At 40.0% G+C, this 20,075-nt stretch overlaps 1 protein-coding gene across 2 annotated transcripts in view; it reads left to right on the top strand.

Annotated features, from left to right (window-relative positions):
* The first annotated feature begins 292 nt into the window (after positions 1-292).
* The window catches only part of Kap-alpha1 (karyopherin alpha1), an 82,674-nt gene continuing 62,891 nt past the window's right edge, over positions 293-20,075 (top strand). The window contains exon 1 of one of the 2 annotated variants that reach the window (XM_067092013.1): positions 293-417. The gene's annotated coding sequence lies outside the window, so the exon portion shown is untranslated. The other variant, XM_067092019.1, reaches the window with a different exon arrangement.

The following is a 20,075-nucleotide window of genomic DNA, read 5'->3' as shown; positions in this document are numbered from 1 at the left end:
ATGTTTCAAAATAACATAGGATCATCTACATTGTGCACGATGTCGAATCCAAAGTCATTATGAAGGCGTTTTAGAAGAATCCAAGACTTTATTAGCCGGATAAATTTCCGAAGGATTTTTATGATCTTCAAAAAACTATTCAATACGAGGTATGACGGCTAAACAAATTTGAAAATAAAATGAGGGTAGTCAAGGGTGACTAATTAATAATGTGATCGTGTTCTGGGCCTTTCTTTTTTCATTACTACTAAAATATGCTCGAGGAATGTAATGTAATACGGAATAATATATTACTGGAACTATAGACCTAGAAACCTCTGTCGAAACAATTGCAAAGGGGGAATCTCTTAGTGAAAGACAAAAACAACCTATTATTTTCCATTGTATTTTAGTTTCTTTCTGCTGAAAACTTTGAAGGTAAGTTATCCTGATTGGCTCTGAATGGCAAAAGGACCAAACGGGTTGCCGTACCGCCACGGAATAATAGTAAAAGACCCTCATTTGCACGTCTTATGGCCGGCGGCCTTGACTGCCTGTGGTGTGTCCGTCAATCCAAGGGAAGGTTACTTGTCAATTGCAACAATACTCTGTTACCTTCATTGCTGCGGAAATCTCCCGATTTTATAAACATTAAGGCAATCTCAAGGTAGGAATATTTTGGTTAACGTCCCGCGAATTAGGCGAGGGTGGGGTTGGGGATTGAAACATTGGCTTCACATAACAAGAGGCCAAAGGTAACCTACGTTCAGCCTAGGCGTTGGGCCACGAAGGTTAGGAAACTCCTAGGCCCGCTTTTTTGTCAGTAACACACCAGTGATAATTTTATTTAATTAAATTGTTGGAAATTGGCTAATTGTTATCTGACAGGGAGGGGCCATAGGCGTAGCCTAAAATTACCATTATTCTAGCCTAGGCGAGGCCTATTGGCTTTTGACAGCAGGTTTCATCTTGATCAAACTGCAGAAGCACTGAGGGGGTCGAGGCCTACTTGACTAGCCCCCAATCACCTGACAAGCCACTTGGGGCCCAGAAACTTTTATTAGGCTAAGTGGCCATAGGCCTACTGTAGGCTACCGTACATTTCCCTTGGGGGGTATTTTGCAGAATGATGGGATAAGGCTCGGTAAAACGACAGAACAGCTCCACACGGACTATTACCTTGGAAATTGATTTTTCCTTTACTCTTAGTGTTGCTGATGAAGGTGGTGGTGGTGTTTATTGACGGTCAATTATTATTAACCTCGTATCTCTATCCTACATGGTTGGGGACCCTTTGGGAATGTGGGGTTTTGGCTGGGGGAAATCATTATCAGAAAAACCAGACTGTCATGTTATGGAATGGTTCCACACATGTGCAAGTCATTAGGAAGCTGTATGTTCAAGAAGGGATTGGCTAAGGAAACCTATTATAAGAGGAACTATACTCACCTAATGTACCCTAACCTAGCAGGCCGTGTTACTTAGTCGGGAGCTCCGCCCCCGGATCCCCCAGTGAGGGAAACACCACTTTTTACCATGAGTTCCCCTATAACACTGCATATGCACGATAGCATTCCATGATGGCCAGCATACAATAACATATCAGTTCTGAGGTTAATTACTGGTTAATTACAGTAGACCCCCCCAAAATAAGGGTAAATTCTTGATAAGCAACCAAAATATGTACTATAGAAAAAGTTAAGTTCCAAGCTAATACCAGTAACCGAAATATTATAGAAAAAGCCAATTTGCAAGGTAATACCCCATGCAGAGCTGTCCTCTAGTTCTACCTAAGGCTCTAACACTACCTCTGAATGGAAGCTTCGTTCATTATTTCCAATACTGCATATAGTGTTACTTGGGGGTCCAGGGGGTCAAAGCCAAGCCTCCCTGGCCAGGCCAAGGCACTGCGCCCTCAGTGAGGTTAGGAAGGTAAGGTCTGGTTTAGATCAAGACATGTTATTCTAGGAAAGGTGAGGTTTGTTTTCATCTGCTGAACCTGTTTCCATCATTCTACACTCACCCCATTTCTACTTCAAAACTAGCACTTTATTACCAATTATTGACAGTATTGACCAGAGACTCAGAAACCCTGTTCTCCAGGGGTACCAGCATCTAATGAAACAAAATGGCTAGAAAAATAGAGGTGGCATAGGGTATGACTGGGTGAAATTTAATAAGATATTTCTTAAAATATGTGATCCTATCAGAGGTCCCGTCATGTATTACCAACTTGGTATCAACTGGTGAATGTTAACTTTGAACCAGAATCACATTCCAGAATTGAAATGATGTTTTTCTTTTAATGTGTACTTTGAACATTTCTAACTTTCATTTTGGTAGCAAATAAGTAGCATAAGGGACACATAATGAGAATCAGAACCTGTATGAGTATCATAGGGATTTTTGAATACATCCCTGTATTTTACTCTTGCATTTTCTCCCACTCAAAAATCTTGCTTTCCCACTATGGTCCCCCATAATTTTAGGATATAAGGAGCTGCTTTATCTTAACTACTAATTAAGTTATTGAAATGAACGCCAAAAATATTCAAAACACTTGCAGAACAATATAGTCAGCTAACATCATCCAAGGAATTGTGACTGAGAACTGAAGATGATTTTTTCAAGCAATGCCAAAATTTCAAGATCCCACTTGATTGGTGAAAAATAGAGCAAAAGAACCAATCAGGTTCCAGCATTGTGTACATACCCACACCCCAAATGAAAATAACAAAAGATGTCCCAAATATGTTAGCCATCCTTACCCACAGTGCATTGCACAAAACATTAATCTGACTGGGAGCCCACTTGAACATTGAATCATAAATGAACTTAGAAAAAGTCTGAGCAGGTAACAAGATTTGTCTGCAAATATCTCGCTGACAGTAAAATTACAATAGATTTTATATTACTTTCATTTTAAGCTTATTAAGGAGATAAAACAAAGCAAAAAAACTCCAATAGCAAGAACTGGTAATAAAGTAAAATATGCTGTAATACCAAACCAAAGTTAGTTTCTAATAATGCAATAGTGTTCAGAAACAAAAATGTTTTCGTTTTCAAAATTGTGGTTTTATTATGGTTTATCATGGTTTTAGGTAAGAAATGTCAAAGAACCTACAAAAATCAATTTACACTATAGGTAGCCTTTGTACTAAAAATTTTTCTGTGTTTGCCTTGCTTGTGGCTTGGATGCATTTAGAAGAAATCCTGGCAAATAAAACGTATACACAAGGATAAAAGAACACTATTCCCATGCTCTTGTGTTTATGTAAGGCTAAAAGAACACTAAAGTATTCCCAAGCCCTTTCATATGTGAAAGTTTTATGAAAGATGAATGATAAACAGAACTTAAAATGTATACAGCTTCATTGACTTCCATGTAAAAGTGAGAAAACATATGGTGTGAATTGACCCTAATGCATATATATATATAGATATATATATATATACACATATAGAGAGAGATATATATATACATACATGTGTATATATGTATGTAGTGAACCCCCGTATTCACGGGGATGCATACCACACCCCCCCCGCAAATAGCTAAAATCCGCGAATACTTAAAACCCCTGTAAAAACACCTAGAACTGCCCATTTTGATAGTTTAAACATAAGAAAAACCCTGTAAATATGCTTATACCTGAGTATTTTAATAGTTTTATCACAAAAAAGTGCATTTATTCATGAAAATTTGATGAAAATACAGTAATTAGTGAATATTTCTCAGTAAAAAATACCGCGAATGGGCGAATTTTCTGAGAATAATGGGTAGATATGTTCTACAGAGAAACCTGCGAATGCGTGAGTCTGCGAATCGTGAGAATGTGAATACGGGTGTTTACTGTAATACAACAGTATAATATGAAGATAAAAAGGCCCATAAAACACACTTTGAACGTTGCAACCATATATTTCGAGCACTTCGTTCAGTGCCCCTGTTCACTGGTAAAATATGGACAGATGATATGTTACAAGAGTTTATATACAAAGCATATGTATGTGTGGCGGTAAGTCTCCGTTGGTATGCAAATGACCGTTTCCCAGGAAAGATGGAAATTAAGCAATTCCATGGAGTTTTTGGCCTCATTAAGTCCTGTATGGTGATGCATCGGGTTGCTATATTTTCTGGAACACCTGCTTAAGAAGAGGCCTCAGGATTAACTTGTCGATGTCATCCTCAGGCCTCTTCTTGAGCAGGTGTTCTAGAAAATATGACCACCAGACGCATTGCCTAACAGGAGTTAATAAGGCCAAAAAACTCCAGGGAATTGCTTAATTTCCATCCTTCCTTGGAAACGGTCATCTGCATACCAACAGTGTCTTAAGGCCACACCTACATATGCTTTGTATACATAGGCTACTCTTGTAACATATCATCTGTCCATATTTTACCAGTGAACAGGGGCACAGAAGGAAGTGCTCGAAGTATATGGTTGCAATGTTTAAATAGTGTTTTATGGGCCTTTTTATCTTCATATATATACAAACATACATACATACATATATAATATATATATATATAATATATATATATATATATATATATAATATATATATATATATATATATATATATATATATATATATATATATATATATAATATATATATATATAATATATATATATATATATATATATATATATATATATATATATATATATATATATATATATATATATATATATATATATATATATATATATATATATATATATATATATATATATATATATATATATATATATATATATATATATATATAATATATATATGTGTGTGTGTGTGTGTGTGTGTACACATATATATGTATATATATATACACATATATGTGTATATGTGTATGTATATACATATACTGTACACATATATATATGTATATATATATATATATATATATATATATATATATATATATATATATATATATGACTGTGAATATTTTCTGTTAAAACAGAATTCCATCAAATATAAGGATCCCATAAAAATGCCAAAATATAGAAGTGAAAGCTGTGTTTCAGAGATCACCTGTCTCCTCATCAGGCAAAGGTAGGGAAAAATGTTTAGAATTTTTTTTCTTACACCATGCACATTTGCATATCTTCCTCTTTCCATTGATGTGCTTTTTTATCTTAAATTTGCCCGATCTTAAAGTTTGCCCGGTTTGGGTGTGTTTAATATATATTTAGCCCGTCCTTTAAGGGTTAAACACACCTCCAGACCTGGCAAACCTTAAGGTTGGCCAATTTTTAAGAAAAAAACATCAATGGAAAGAGGAAGATATGCAAATGCACATGGCATAAAAAAAAAAATTAAAAATTTTTCCCTACCTTCAACGGGAAGTTGAAAGTAACTATTTACAACACTGTGAGGGGCCTCTTTTATGAGACACTCATAAAAATATGCTAATTTTACCAATTTATATATTTTTTTCTAATTTATTTTATTTTGTTTTGTAAAATTATAGTCACAGCTCACACAGTATCATAACAGACAAGAACTAAAATTACTAACAAATTCTTAGTGTATATGTTGTAAAATATATACAAGATTTACTGAGATTGGGAGATGCAGTAACTTTTTGTGAGGTATACATGTTTTTTCTAATATTTCTTTGCACTTTTCATTGCAAAATTACAATTAAAGCTGACATGCTATCAGAAAAGATAAGAACTAAAACCACCAGCAATTCCTGGGTATATTTATGAGCAAATAAATAAAAAGATGTCGTGGGATAGAGAGGGGCAATACATTCCCCAATGAAGTCTCAAGGCACACTGATTGCCCTCTGTCCCGTGCTGAGCTACAATAGTTGCCATAAGTAATTTATGGACCATTGAAGTGCTATGAACATCTTTCCCGCTAAATTCATCGAAATTGTATGGCACATAATATTAAATACTCATATGAGCTAGCCCGTCCATTACTCAAAACCTGTTGTAGATCATATAATGATGCCCATCCATTAAGGGTTAATATATATTTAGCCCGTCCCTTAAGGGTTAAGTTACACATTCCCCCCACAATGTGTGTCAGACTTTATGACATACTTGAATAAGAAACTTGAAGATGTCTCCATTATTTATGGTAACTGTAGTATATAAATTCCCAGTAAGGTGCAAATGATATAAAAGGTGGCCAGATCACTCAAGTTAGAAAAATTGTAATAATCGTTAAAGTTAGAATAATAAAGCAAAAAAAATTACAAGTACTTTTATTGTAAATGTATTATTGATGTCCATATTTGTACAACTTATGGTCATCTGTGATGATTCATCATTTGTGGAGGTGCCAATATTCTATTTTTATATAAGTAACTTGCCAAATAATTACATAGCTATAGTTTCTATTTTACGTGGCAGCTCAAAATTTGAAACTTGCGGTAGCGCTCTTTCGTTTTGGGTGTAGGTATGCTGCCCCGCCCACTGTCGGGGAAGAATAGGTACAACGTAGCTAGAGAGCCCAATTCGTTTCTGCTGGTTAATGAGTGAACACCAGCTATTAGCAGCTCTTGTTTCGTTTTTTCGCCGGATGGTCGGAGATCATCTTTGGTGAAGTACTCTTTGATTTTTAGTAGTGCAGCTATCATCTAGCTTAGCTAGAATTTTGGATACTACTTTGATTGTGACTTATTCAATTGGAATTTTGACCATTATGTCGGACTCTAGTTTGTTTAGCATTAGGTACTGTAGCAAAGTCTGCAAAACTAGACTCACGTCTGCAAAATATGACTCGCATACCATTTGTTGTACTTGTAGGGAACAAATTTGTTCTCCTGAATTGAACTGTGACGAATGTAAAGACTGGGAGAAAGGTAAATGGAAGACTTTACAATCACACTTAGACAAATCGCAATGTGACCGAATTAGAAAAGCTACAGCTAGGGCCGAAGCAAAGGCTTCCCCCGAGTTCGAGTCTCCGGCCGGCCAATGAAGAATTAGAGGAATTTATTTCTGGTGATAGAAATTCATTTCTCGCTATAATGTGGTTCAGATTCCACAATAAGCTGTAGGGCCCATTGCTAGGTAACCAATTGGTTCTTAGCCATGTAAAATAAGTCTAATCCTTCGGGCCAGCCCTTGGAGAGCTGTTAATCAGCGCAGTGGCCTGGTTAAACTAAGGTATACTTAACTTTTAGTGTAGTTCATTCTTCAAGGGATGATGTTATGCCTATCCTTTCAATGTCTGTGACAGCTTTTTCTCCCATTTCCAATCCTCCAGCTTTTCCTGTCACTCCTGTACCTAGCTCTCATTCTGCTGAACCCAATGCCATTGCCAGGTTAGAAGCACGGGTCGATGAGAGATTTAATTTACTTATTAATATTGTTTCCCAGATTGGGAACTCTGTGAAGGTCCTAATGGACAATTTAACACATACAACTTACCTGTTAGTTACATATAGCTTTAGTCTTTGACGTCACGGCAAAATTTCAAAAGCGCGCCTGGCGCCAGTCCGAATATCGGGTGATCGCCCTTACCTGCCCTCTGTCGGGTACTAGGAACTATTCAACATGCTTCAGAATAATTTTGCCGTCACGCCGGCGACATTGTTGTCGGTACTCGAGCGAAATTTCATTGTATCTGCCTACATCGAGCTGTTTTCACTTGGTGAAGTACTCTTTGTTGGTTTGCGGCTTTGCCAGTTATTTTTGTCACCTATTTAGTCAGGTTTTCTGATAATTATGTCAGATTCTGGGTCTTATACCTTTAGGGTTTGCAGCAAAGGCTGTAAGACGAGGTTGGTCAAGGCTAGTCTTGATCCTCATTCAATTTGTGTGGCTTGTAGAGGTCAGGAATGTTCATATGAGAGGAAGTGTGATGAATGTGTCAGTATGACTGAAAAGATTGGAAGGCTCTATCTAAGTATGTAAAGAAGCTTGAGAAAGATAGAGCCAGGAAAGCTTTAGCTAGAAGTTCTTCTTCTCTCTCTCAGAAACCGGAATCTCCCTTAGCTATGCAGGAAACTTTTATTAATATCCCGTGGCTACTAATATTCCTATTCCTGACTCTGATATCCCTGAACCCGTTACCGTGTCTGAGTATCAAGTCCAGATGGACGCCAGATTTAACCTTATTGTGGGCGCCATGGAGGATATTGGCGTTAATGTGAAATCCCTTCATGAGCGTATGGATTCTTTCCAAAATATTGTGAATAATTTAAGTGCAGTGCAAAGTGTTAGTGTGGTGGAGGAGGTGGTTGCTCGGCCTACTCGTTCTCCTAGACCTAAGCCTCTGTCAAGCTCCCTGCTCCTGGGAGAAGACATGCTGAAAGTCCAAGGGAGGCGAGTGGGGTCTGCTCACGAGCAGCCGCCCCCTCGAACAGTCCTGTTGTTTCCCAGGCTGTTTCAGAGCGCCCGTTGGAAAGGCGACTCAAGGAAGTGTCTTTCTTCAAGCTCCAGTGATTAGCCTCGCAGAGGCTGGAGATTTCACGAGTCTAGACCATTGAAGAGGTCCAGGAATCTTTCGCCTTCAGCGGTTCAGAAGAAGAAGCCATTTAGCTTATCACAGCCTTCCTGTAGTTTTTGGGAGAGTCCGGAGAGATTTTCGTCGTCAGAAGAGTCTTCTCCCAGGCGCAAGGCTCATGTCGCAAGAGGTATAAGACTTCCCATTCGGTGTTGCCCAGCGTTCCCGGTGTTTCTCCTTTGGTTTCACGTAGCCTATTGTGGCTTCTGCGCCTCTTCCTCATCACGATCCTGGCTCTACTGATCATCGTTCCCCAGTTGGATCCTCGTCTACTCATGACTTTCTTGACGATGCACAAGAAAATTGGAAGCATTCTTGGCGGGCTCGGAAGGCCTGGTTCTTCTCCAGCTAAGCCTTCTGAAGTGTATTTGATGCCTCCTCCTTCGTCTCGAGCTCTCGGAGCCCCAGTGCAAAAGCTCCTCCTCGATCTGTGTCTCTTGATCCTCCTTTGGTTCAGGATCAGGCTCAAACGCCTAGTCAGGCTCAGGCGCCCCTCAAGATTTAGCGCTCTCTCAGGCTCAAGCGCCTCAGGTAGCGCCAGGTGAGGCGCCATCCCAGGCTCCTTTGTGGCGCCAGTTCAGGCTCCTCTTGTGGCGCCAGTTCAGGCTCCTCTTGTGGCGCCAGTTCAGGCTCCTCTTGTGGCGCCTACTCAGGCTCAGGCTCCTCCTCAAGCTCTTATTCAGGCTCCTACTCCTCCTTCACAAGATGTGTATGTGCAAGCGGAAGGTTTTTCTCCTATTTCGTCTGAGGAAGAAGTTGTGGAAGAGTTTCCTGTAGACGAACCAGACTCCTCTCGCTCGGATTATAAGAAGCTTCTTCGCTTTTTATTGATAATTTTCCTGAGGATTTTGCACCTCAGGCCCGGCTTCCCCTCTCTCTCAGTACGCAAGAGACTCGAAGCCTCCTACCTCTTCCTTTATGAAGTTAGTGCTTTCTATTTCAGCCAAAAAGGCATTAAAGAAAATGAACTCCTGGTTGGAAGACAAACGTGATCAGGGGAAAACCACTTTCTGCTTCCCTCCTTCCAAGCTTTCTACTAAGACGAAGGCTTGCTCGACACTGGGAAGTTTTCTCTCTGGGAGCTTCTGCCTCCTCTCAGGAGACTTCTCCAGTCTCGTTGACTCTACTCGTCGTTCTGCGATGAACTCGGCTCGGATTTTCTTCTCTCCTTCAGAGTTGGACCACCTTTTGAAGAACGTTTTCAGAGTTTTGGAAGTCATCAGTTTTATGGACTGGACTATTGGCGCTTTGGGTAGGAAGGTAAAGTCTTTTGGTCTTTCCGAGCGCATTTCGATGATTTCTCTTCTGTTATGTCCTGCTTAGATAAAGGGATTAAGTGACCAGTGCGTCTGAGTTAGCCTCCATCTTCACGTTAGGAGTTCTTAAGAAGCGACAACTTTGGTGCTCTTTTGTCGCTCAGGAGTTTCTAGGACTCAAAGATCGGCTCTTCTTTTCGCACCTCTGGATAAGAAGTACCTTTTCCCTCAAGAACTTGTGGCCGAAGTGTCGAAATCCCTTACTCAGAAGTCCACACAGGACCTTTTGGCGCAATCCACTCGGAAACCAAAAGCTCCTCAACCTTCTCTGCCAGCGCAAACTCGTCCTCTAGTTAATCAAGATAGGCCCTTTCGTGGCAGGCCCCTCACCCGTACAGTATCTCGTTTCCGGGGCAAAGCAAGATTTGTCTCCAAGACTATCAAACCCTCAAGTAAAAGTGATCTGCATGTCCTCCATGCACTAGTCGAGCCAGACTTCAGCAGTTCTGGCAAATTTGGGAGGAGATCAGAGCGGACCAGTGGACCACGTCCGTGCTAAAGGAAGGATATTCTATCCCCTTCCTCAAGAGGCCCCTCTTGCAACAGAACCTTTAGCTTTGACAGCATATTCCAGCAACTTAGAAAAATGCTCGGTTCTGAGTGCGGAAGTAGACTCCATGCTTTTAAAAGGAGCGATAGAGATCGTGGAAGAAGTCAACTCTCCAGGCTTTTACAACCGCTTTTTCTTGTTCCAAAGGCCTCAGGCGGCTGGAGACCAGTCCTGGGCGTGAGTTCTCTCAACCTTTTCGTGGAGAAAACCAGTTTCTCGATGGAGACGACGCAATCCGTCCTCAATTCTCTTCGTCCGGGGATTGGATGGTCTCAATAGATCTGCAGGACGCTTACTTTCACATTCCGATCCATCCCGCGTCCCAGGAAGTTTCTTAACCGTTTTCCAGGAGAAGACTTATCAGTTCAGGACTCTGTGCTTCGGTCTGTCCACAGCCCTCAAGTATTCACAAGAGTTATGTCCACTGTTGCCAAAGCTCTTCATCTCAGAGGAATAAAGATCTCTCTCTATCTCGACGATTGGCTCCTTCGTTCCCAGTCTCAGCCTCAGTGCTTGGAGGATTTGCAAGTAACTCTCGACTTGACACAGAAGCTAGGACTTCTAATCAATTGGAAGAAGTCTCACCTATCTCCCTCACAATCCAGGATCTATTTAGGAATGAGACTGGAAACAGTTCCTTTTCTGGCTTTTCCGTCAGATCAAAGAATCTCGGACTGTCTCAAAAAAGTCCAGAACTTTCTGGATATGGATACCTGTTCCATAAAGGCTTGGATGAGCCTCCTGGGAACTCTGGCGTCAATAGAAAAGTTTGTCTCCCTGGGGAGACTTCACATGAGGCCCCTTCAATTCTACCTCAGGGAGCAATGGAACAGGAAAACGCTTCCAGACTCCTTCTCCTTTCCAATCTCGGACCTTATCAAGGAAGATCTAAGGTGGTGGTTAGATCGAAGAAAATTAGAGAAAGGTCTCTCTCTATTTCCGTCGAACCCGAACCACGAACTGTTTGCAGACTCGTCAAAGTAGGATGGGGAGCGCGTTGGGTGTAAAAGAAATTTCAGGTTTGTGGAATGCGACAGAAAAGAATGGCACGTCAACAAGAAGGAGTTGAAAGCAATCCACCTGAGTCTCGTACACTTCCTACCATTCGTACAGGGACAAACAGTTCTGGTTCATTCAGACAGCACCACAGCGTTGTCTTACATAAAAAAACAGGGGGGCACTCATTCTTACTCCCTCAGCGAGGTAGCAAGAGACCTCCTTTTGTGGGCAGAGAAGCACAAGATTCTGCTCCTAACAAGATTCATTCAGGGAGCCCTCAACGTGAGAGCGGACTCCTTGAGCAGGAAGCACCAGGTTCTGTCCACAGAGTGGATTTTGCACGAAGAAGTGTGCAAGTCGCTGTGGAGACTTTGGGGTCAACCTCTGGTAGACCTGTTCATGCGACGAACAAATCGAACAGGCTCCCAATCTTCTGCTCTCCTGTCCCGGACCAAGCAGCCTTCCAGACGGACGCAATGCTACTGAATTGGTCGGGTCTGGACCTTTCGCCTTCCCCGCCGTTCAAGATGTTAGGTGCGGTGTTGAGGAAATTTCAGCACCACTCCAACACCAGGATGACTTTGATAGCCCCTTCTGGCCTTCCAGGGATTGGTTCCCAGTTCTCATGGATCTCTTGATCGACTTCCGAGGAGCCTTCCAAACAGAGTAGATTTACTCAGACAGCCCCACTTCAGGAGATTTCACGAAAACCTGTCAAGTCTGCGGCTAACTGCGTTCAGACTATCGAACGCCTACTCAGAAGCAAAGGATTTTTGAAGAAAGCGGCTCAATCCATCGCTAGAGCCAGAAGACCATCTTCGATCAAGGTCTATGAGTCCAAGTGGAATATGTTTCGTTCATGGTGCAAAAGATCATGACATTTCCTCTTCCAGAACCCTCGGTGACGCAGATTGCGGATTTTCTTTTGTTCCTCAGGAATAAGAACCTTTCTGTATCCACAATTAAAGGTTATCGTAGCATGCTGGCTACTGTTTTTCGTCACAGAGGTTTGGATATCTCTAATAACCAAGATATAACGGACCTTATTAAATCCTTCGGTACCTCTAAGAGGTCAGATGCTAAAGTTGTTTCGTGGAATCTTGATGTAGTCCTGAAGTGGCTTATGTCTGAGAAATTTGAACCTATGGATTCTGTTTCTTTAAGAGATCTTACGAGGAAAACCCTCTTTTTAGTTTTGTTAGCTACAGCTAAGAGAATCAGTGAGATCCACGCCTTGGATAAGAGAGTAGGATTCTCTGCTTCAAAAGCAATTTGTTCTTTCAAACTGTTTTTTATGGCCAAGAACGAGACCCCTTCGCACCCGTGGCCTCGCTCTTTTGAGATTCGAGTCTGTCGGAATTGGTAGGTAAGAGCAGGAGAGGTTCTCTGCCCAGTCAGAGCCTTGAAATATTATTTGCGAAGGACTAAAGATGTTAGGGTCCTTCAGATTCCTTATGGTGTTCGGTCAGGAACCCTCTTAGACCGATGTCCAAGAATGCCATGTCCTTTTTATTAGAGATCTGATTTCTGAAGCTCACTCCAATATTTCAGAGAATGATTTGAAAATGTGTAAAAGTGAAGGCTCACTCAAGTGAGGGCTATCTCTACTTCTCTCGCTTATAAAGGAACCTCTCCCTTCAAGATATTGTGCAAGCAACCTACTGGAGATGTAAGTCTGTATTTGCTTTGCATTATCTCTCTAAGTGCAGACAGTGTTTGATGAGTGCAGCACGTTAGGGCCCTTTGTTGTATCTGGCACGGTAATGGGTAAAGGGTAAAGGAGGATTAACCTACCTTTACTTACTTGTTTTTTGGAGTGTGAAGGTTTTTACGGTTGTCTGTGAGGGTAAGTGTTGGATAGTTTTACCCCACAGTTGGTTTTGGTTTTTATGGTTATGCTTTTTCTTTGGTGTTGGGTGACCCTTTTGTAATTCATGATGTTTGTGCTGCGCCCTGAGCAGGGGCATACTTGTGGTATTGTCACGGCCATGTCCTAGGTGACTGATACCCAGCTTAAGCAATCTGCGACCAGGTCATTATACCCGCGGTTGCTCTAAGGATAGCAGGTTACTGAGGCAGTAACTGTGGAATCAGCTACCTTAGCAGGTGAGGAACTAAGAAATTTTCTACATTAATAACCTTAATGTTTCCAACAACTCTTTTTAGCTGTCATTGCCCCACCTCCTAAAGGTGTCAATCAGCTATATGTAACTAACAGGTAAGTTGTATGTGTTAAAATGACATTTTTATTCTAAAATAATGTTTAACACATACTTACCTATTAGTTACATATCTGAAAGCCCACCCTCCTCCCCACGGGGACAGGTAGGCAAATTATTCTGAAGCATGTTGGAATAGTTCCTAGTACCCCGACAGAGGGCAGGTAAGGCGATCACCCGATATTCCGGACTGGCTGCTGCCATGCGTTTTGAAATTTTGCCGTGACGTCAAAGACTAAAGCTATATGTAACTAACAGGTAAGTATGTGTTAAACATTATTTTAGAATAAAAATGTCATATTTAATAGTGTAGTGTCGAGTGAAGTGTCAGTGGAGGGGGCAGTTGTTCATTCCACCGATGCTCCTAGACCACGGTCCCTGCTAAACTCCTCTTGCAAACATGGGAGGAAGCAAACTGGCAGTCCAAGGGAGGTCATTGGGGTTTGCTCACGAGCAGTCATCGCCTCATCCGAGCCTGTTGTCCGCCAATCCCAGGCTGCGTAAGAACGCCGTTGGAAAAGTGTTCGAATGGATACCCATACCCTTTCTTCAAGTGATTCAGATTCTCCCACATCTAAGAAACGCAGTGATTACTCTCGGGACCTGGTTTTAGAGCGAATGAAACCCTAAGATTTAAAACGGTCTGTTCTTCTGCAGTGAGGGGATGGTTAGAGAGGAGGTTCAGCACATTATTGGGTAGGCCAAGATCATTGCATATGCTGTTCCTAATCTTGGGGTTTCATTCGCTCTAAAACCAGGTCCCGAGAGTAATCTTAATTTCCTAGTTGCATTTGATAAACATTTTGCAAAAAACAATTATGACTAAAAAGATGCATGTCTCAAAGGCTTTTTGCTAAATGTCTTGGAGTAAAATAACAAATATATGGTTGCAACGTTCAAATAGTGTTTTATCGGCCTTCTTATGTTACATACATACATACATTATATATATATATATATATATATATATATATATATATATATATATATATATATATATATATATATATATATATATATATATATATATATATATATATATATATATATATATATATGAATGTCTTTTCCTGTAATACTACAGTGTAATATGAATATAAGAAGGCCCATAAAACACTATTTAAACGTTGAAACCATATATTTCATCCACTAGCTTCTGTGCCCCTGTTCACTGGTAGGGCAAATAGTGCCCAAATATATGGTTTCAACGTTTAAATAGTGTTTTATGGGCCTTCTTATCTTCATATATATATATATATATATATATATATATATACATATATACATATATATATATATATATACATATATATATATATATATATATATATACACACATACATACATACATACATACATACATATATATATATATATACATATATATATATATACATATATATATATATATATATATATATATATATATATATATATATATATATATATATATATATATATATATATATATATATACATATATATATATATATATATATATATATATATATATATATATATATATATATATATATATATATATATATATATATATATATATATATGTATATATATATATATATGTATATATATATACATTATATATACATATATATATATATATATATATATATATATATATACATATATATATATATATATATATATATATATATATATATATATATATATACATATATACATATACATACATACATACATACATACATACATACATACATACATACATACATACATACATACATACATACATACATATATATATATATACACATATATGTATATATATATATATATGTATATATATATATATATATATATATATATATATATATATATATATATACATATATATATATATATATATACATATATATATATATATAAATATATATATATATATATATATATATATATATATATATATATATATATATATATATATATATTAACTGATAAAATCAATGCAACCTGTTTTAGGTCATTTGCCCTTCCTTTACTTGAATACTGTTCTCTGATGTGGATAATGGCCTCTGCCAGAGATTTTTGTCTTTTAGACAGTGTGGTTCATTGTGGTAGGGCTTTGTTTCCTTACATTAGCAATTATGACTTGGACCATCAACAGAGGGGTGTGTCTGTCAATTTTTTATAAGCTGTACGTTAATGGAGATCTTTCACATTCACAACTGATCCCTGATCTTTTTGTCCTGCTGAAAGCAACCAGATATGCTTAAAAACAGCACCAATATATAGTAAATGTGCCTCACTATCAAACTTCCCAGCTCCAGAGGCCCTTTATTCATTTCCCCACACTGTTTGACTGTGGAATAGTCTTCCTGAGGATTTTGTGCAATTGGAACCTCAAAAGTTCAAGTGAAGGTGCAATATTTTCACCTATATTTTTATCTATTTCTTAATTAATTTTTTTTTCTAATAACTGATCTCTTCTTTCTGTATTTCCTATTACCTTCTGTCACTTCTTTCCATTGAACACCATATTCTTTGGAAGTTTTAATTTCAAGTTAATGATCCCTGTAGGCTTGTACCATATGAATAGGGTTCATCTTCTGAGCAATAATAATACAATACCACATGCGCTGGCCATCCTGGTAGGGATGCTGATTCCCTGATCTCTGGATCAGAGAGTTTTCTCCCCTCCAAGCTGCCACTCTGTTGCTGATATGCCCATTCCAGTTTGGTGTTCTCGTTTTGGTTCACTTCTTACCAGTTTGTTACTATTCTGCTTACCAGTTTGTTACTATTCTGCTTCCTAAATGGATGCTGACCCTGCTTGGGCCTAACTGAGCTGTGGTTCACATTGGTTAATCCCTGTTAGGTACTGACATGCGTTGAGGAACCCAATTGCCTGTTCCTCTTTGCTTTTGCCCTGGAAGACGTGTCATGGACAATCTTGTTTCTCTCAGGGAATCCAGTTCTTTTAGTCTCCGCCCTCTAGTCGACTGCAGTGTTTGAATCACAGCTTTCCCTTTATTTTACTCCTCTCATCAAGAAGTACTTGCAATACTTCTGATTGCCTTCTCTGTTCCTGGAGGAAGACCTTGAATGGTCTCTTTATGTCATTTTGCATGACAGTCGCAGTTTCAACTTTCCTGTCAACCTCTCTTCTTTTTAGGAACCATTGTTAGATCACTAGGCTACATCTTAGCCTACTGGATGGTCTTTTCTTCCATATTTGCCTGAGAAAATATGGCATCTTTGAGGTCTATTAGATTTGCATATGAGATTTCCCTTGTAACTGTCCACTTGGCTGTCTTAGCTAGACTTTAGATTGAGAGTCTTCATATTCCTCTCATTCAACCATTTCTAGGAATTATGACTACCACTTCTGCACTCTGCACTTCACTTCATGGAGAGAATCACTTTTTTTTCCTTTGAATCTGAGGTAGAACAATTGAAGCATCATGCTTTTGTGCAACTCCCTGAAGTTTCTGTTAGGTTGTATTGTATCTGTTGGACTACAGATTCCTCTTCTCAACACTGGCTAACCAGAAGGCACTTGTAACACCTCCATGCACTTAGAGAAGGCACTAGAGTCCCATAGCGATTGAGAAAATTGTTTAGCACACGTCAGAGTTACATTTAACCCGTGTTCAAGCAGAACCCTTTTGTTTTAGGTACTGAGGGTAGTAGTCTGACTGATAGACTTCCTTTCTCCTTCTACCTCTAGGTTCTTGGGGTTGGGCTGTCTAAATTTCAATACATCCAGCTATCAGTATCCTGGCTCTTAGACTTTTTATGGTAGTCACAGTTTGTAACTCTAGTCAAACTGATCTAATGATGAACATTTCAATTGACTGTCCTCTCTTAAATATGAAGAAAATTGTTTAGCACACATCAGAGTTGCATTTAACCCATGTTCAAGTAGAACCCTTTTGTTTTAGGTACTGAGGGTAGGATTCTGCATTTAACCCATGTTCAAGCAGAACCCTTTTGTTTTAGGTACTGAGGGTAGGAGTCTGAATGATAGATTTCCTTTCTCTTTCTACCTATAGGTTCTTGCAGTTGGGGTATGTCTAAATTTCAGTACATCTGGCTATCAGTATCCTGGCTCTTAGACTTTTTCTGGTAGTCACAGTTTGTAATTCTAGTCAAACTGATCTAATGATGAACATTTTAATTGACTGTCCTCGCTTTAATGTAGAGAGAAGAGTTATCTTATTGCTTGGCAGAGCCATGAGAGTTATTTTGTGATATTGTTAAACTGGTATTTTTATTTAAGTAACTTACCCAGTAATTGCATAGCTATAAGTTTCTTTTAACCGTCAGCTTAAAATTTTGAAATTGCAGGTCACGCTAGTTTGTTTTGGTTATGGTGACGTGCCCCGCCCACTTTCAGGGGAAGAAGAGGTACAGCATAGCAAAGAGCTTCAATTTGTTTCTGCCAGCTGGGGTTGAAGGACTGTGGTTGGCAGCAGCTTGAATCTTGAAATTTATGCTTTGCTGGTTGTTTGCTCTATCTTTGATTGGTGAAGTATTTATTTTCGTAGCCTTTCGGCATAATTCAGATAGTGTTAGGCGAGTTTTGATCATTGGTTTATGACTTTTTGCCCGTTTTTTTGACTTGTCTTAGAATTTTCCAGGATGTCTGACACTAGTATTTCTAGTATTAGCTATTTTAGCTAAGGCTGCAATACTGAACTGAGTAAAGAATCTTACGACTCTCACACTGTTTGTGTTCAATGTAGGGGACAAACATGTCAGTGGATTTACGTTGTGAGGAGTGTAGCGCCTGAGATTTAAAGAAGTGGAAGACTTGAGATTCACATCTTAAGAAACTAGCTAGAGATAGGAAGAGGAAAGCTATTGCTAGGGAATCTAGTAAAGCTTTAGCTAGTCAGGATTCATCCGCTAAGTCGGATGCAATTGCTCCTGTAATTTCTTCCAATCCGGTTCCAACTCCTCCACCTGTGCAACCCTCTCCTTTACCTGGCTCTCTCATTTCTGATCCCAACACCATCGTCAGTCTGGGGTCGAAAATTGACACTCGCTGCGAGTTAATTGTGCACTCAATCGTGAAATTAGTGTCATCAGTGAAAGTGTTAATGAATAAGGGTGAGTCAGAGCGCCCTGTGGCGCCCGGTGCAAGTGCAGTGGTAGTGGAGGAGGTGGCTGTTCGGCCTGCCAATTCTCCTAAGCCATGGTCCCTGACATACTCCCCAGCACCTGGGAGGAGTCAAATTGGTAGCCTAAGGGAGGCTGTTGCGGTCTGCCCCCCGAGCAGTCGCCCCCTCGTTTCAGTCTGTTGATGAATCCCAGACTGCAACCAAAGGCCGTTGGAAAGGCCTTCAAGTGAGTGCTCACTGTATGTCCTCCAGCTCTGAAGAACTTAGTCCCAGGCGTGCGTGGCGCGATGCGGACAAGTCACGCCCGCTGAAAAGGCGTGCATTGGATTTTGAGATTGCTTCTCCTGTTCCTTGTAAGAAGGGCAAGGATTCAGCATGCCCCTTGTGCAGTCACTGGGATAGCCTGGAAGAATTCTCTTCTGCTTCTTCTGATGACGGTTGTAAACTGGCGCCGAAGCACCTTGTGGCGTGTAGATGTTCTTCATCATATAAAGGAACTACTTCATCAGGAGTTGCACACCCAGCATCTTCATCTCTACAATCAGCGCCTGAGCAGCCAGCAACTGGCATCGAAGCGCCCAAGCTCCCATTTGCGGAGGAGCGCCCACTGGCACCCGTTGGCCATCGGTTCGTCACTGGCTCCTAACTCTACATTGCCCCCTGAGTGCCCATTGGCGCCCTCTCCACCACTGCTTCATGGTAGTGTCGTCTCAGATATTGTTCCTCCTTCAGTTGACCCAATTCAGAGCAACCTGGATAATATTATCAGTTTACTTCAGAAGGCTCCTCCTACAGCTCAGACGACAGTGGACTTATTGTTTTCTCCTGTTTCTTCTGAGAAAGAGGTTGTTCCAGATCAAGATGCTCCTTCGTCGTCGTACTCTGTATTGTTGAGGTTCCTGCTAGTGACTTTTCCAAGCTTCTTTTCGCCAGCTACTCCCTCCTCTTCTGCTTCGACACTTTATGGAAGCTCCCTCAGTTGTTCTTCGAGGTTACCGAATTTGGTTCTCTCCTCTTCAGCGAAGAAGGCACTGAAGGAAGTAGAAGGGTGGTTTTCTGAGAAGAGGGAACAAGGCAAAGCAGTTTTTTGTTTTCCACCTTCCAAGTTGTCCAGGTCGAGCTTCAGGTTTTATGCGACCAGAGAAGCTCCTTCCCTGGGAGTCTCTGCCTCCTCTCAGGGAGACTTCTCTGGCCTTATTGACTCGGCTAGGAGATCAGCTTTCTCCTCAGCCAAAATTATGTTTTCTAAGGTTTTTGAAGTGATGAGCTTCCTAGACTTGGTGCTGGGCGCACTAGCGTGCAAGCTTAGAGATTGCTCCTTTTTACCTCAAGAAATCTCTTCAGATCTCTTAGAAGTTCTTTCCTGTATTGACAGGGGCGTTCATGATAGTACGCAGGAGTTAGCTAGTCTGTATCCCATGGGTGTGCTTAAG

The sequence above is a fragment of the Macrobrachium rosenbergii genome, chromosome 4 (assembly GCF_040412425.1).
Source record: "Macrobrachium rosenbergii isolate ZJJX-2024 chromosome 4, ASM4041242v1, whole genome shotgun sequence".
NCBI classification, from domain to species: domain Eukaryota; kingdom Metazoa; phylum Arthropoda; class Malacostraca; order Decapoda; family Palaemonidae; genus Macrobrachium; species Macrobrachium rosenbergii.
Note: the sequence above shows the minus strand (reverse complement) of the source record. Positions and strands in the feature narration are given on the sequence as shown.